Source organism: Pectinophora gossypiella, unplaced genomic scaffold (genome assembly GCF_024362695.1).
Source record: "Pectinophora gossypiella unplaced genomic scaffold, ilPecGoss1.1 Pgos_32, whole genome shotgun sequence".
NCBI classification, from domain to species: Eukaryota; Metazoa; Arthropoda; class Insecta; order Lepidoptera; family Gelechiidae; genus Pectinophora; species Pectinophora gossypiella.
In genome coordinates, this window is record NW_026063242.1 from 159,015 (window position 1) to 161,213 (window position 2,199).

At 35.1% G+C, this 2,199-nt stretch overlaps 1 long non-coding RNA gene across 1 annotated transcript; it reads right to left on the reverse strand.

Annotated features, from left to right (window-relative positions):
- On the reverse strand, positions 1-1,893 carry LOC126380951 (uncharacterized). The gene is made up of 3 exons (XR_007568592.1): positions 1,617-1,893; positions 978-1,204; positions 1-269 (listed from the first exon to the last, which is right to left on the reverse strand). It is a non-coding gene; the product is annotated as an uncharacterized LOC126380951 (long non-coding RNA).
- Between the last annotated feature and the right edge of the window lie 306 nt (positions 1,894-2,199).

Here is a 2,199-nt window from a genome sequence, read left to right on the forward strand (position 1 = left end):
AAATAAAAAAGACACATTTCTATTGTTTAGTTATTTATTCAAAACCATACAAAAACTCAGTTGAATCAGAAAGGCTGGATCAGTGTTTTTCCCAGGAAAACCTAGGTAACTATTTGGTACTCAACTAAAACTCATTTAAACAGGCACATTATTGCCAGATTCACATTCGGCTGTTTGCACATCCTTTCCTTTACTACTTGAGCCACATTATCTTTCCACTTATTTTATATTATCTTGACTCAACCAGGGTACTCGCTACATTATGTTACCTACAAATGAAAATATAATAGTTATTAAAAGAGCACATTAATTTAACATGCACATTAATTTTCGGCAATGATATTCAGAACAAAACATTTCTACCACCCATCAGGTATTATAGGCATTAGTTTATCTATGTATCACAGATAATATAATAACATAACATAAGCAAGATCTTGCATCCCATTGAGGTAGTCAAAAGTAACATTCATCACAAGATGAACTAAGCACACGCACCTCACAAGCTTTCTGTTAGGCTAACGATAGGCCGTATCGTTACCTATAATGGTCGAGCCAACTGTACTAGATGTGAACTGTTTAAAATAAATTAATGCAAGTCCGGTACCAGGGTTTGAACTGGTGTTCATCGTTTGAGATGCAAACAAGTGTACCATTATGACCTATTTTATATTAGAGTAATAGTGACTTTATAATAATAGTAGGTATATTGCAATGTATATACACCTTGTGTGCCAAAACTCTGCTCTGTCCGCCCTGAGAAGGAGACTTAAGGAGAGTAAGTGTGAGTTAATACTCTCTTATACCAATGAGTAGATTGGTGGAATGGAGTAGTAATAGTAGGTTCTATTTTTTACATTTAGACACGTGGATGACCTATTACGCATGTAATCCGATGAGTTTGAAATTTATCCACTTTATTGAACATTTAGATATTCGGGCTCAAAGAAATGGGATAATAATTTAAGCATACATACCTGGCATAGTGCGATTCTCATTTATGCAGAACAGAAGTCAAGATTAAGTTTTCACTATAATACCTACAACTCCAAAGAAAATATTTTTCTTTGAAAAGTAGTGTGGCTTTCATGAGGTAGACTTTTATCATATTCATCACTTGGTCATGGTCAGAAAATTGTTAATATGTGGTTCTAATAGCCTTTGCATGTCATTCTTCACAATGGTTATCATCGTCTTTAGAGATCTGAAATAAGTTACAGGCTTAAATTCACAACACGCTCACTGCCTAACTAGACTTATTTAACTTTTTTCAACAAACAGTATATTATGATTTGTACCATAGATAGGTGACAGCTACACAAAAAAAGTATCTACTACATACATACTTATACTCACGCCTGTAATCCCGATTAGGCTGGGCAGAGCCACGAGTAAACAGAGACCAATTTGGAAGCACTTTATACAAAGTCCTCAGGTGCTTAACCGGTGGTCCAATGTAATGATTCATCATGCTAGAAAAGACTTGTTTTTTATAAAGGTTCTCCTCAGTCGGTTTTACGAAACGCCCGGGATGATAAGGGACGATTGCGTTCTAGGTAGGACCTTATCTATGTTTTTAATTATCTTCCAGTTTTAGTAACTAATTAGATACTTACAGGAGTTGGAGATATATTTTTGCCAATACAAAATGAAGACCACCAAACATCAGAAATAATCGTATGTCAACTAACAACTGTCACCTTGACAATGTCACAGATCATTGTCACAGATTATAATACTAATATGTCAACGTTGAGAAAAAAAAATCCGTTTGCGCCATCTATTATCTTAATTTTACTCTAACTCTAAGTAATATATTGTGCTTGCAATAACTTGCACTCAGTAAGCTGAAATTTCACTAGATGTCGCTCGATTCGTTCGATCCCATCAATAAATGACCACTAGATGCCGCTAAAAAAAAGGGCGTTTTAGCGGCATCTAGTGCTTTTCGTTGTATGACGTGAGGCATCTGTACGTTAGTATTATATGATCTGTGGTATTAGGAACCTGTTTCTCATGAGTAGATCGACTCAGAAAATCAGCTGTGTTTTTTGCACTACATACGTATTCTAATTGATAGTTATAGGCTGATAAGAAAATTGCATAACGTTGTAGTCTATTTGCTGACACTTCTGGTATTCCTTTACTAGGATTGAAAATTGACAACAAAGGTTTATGATCAGTTCTCAAGACAAACGG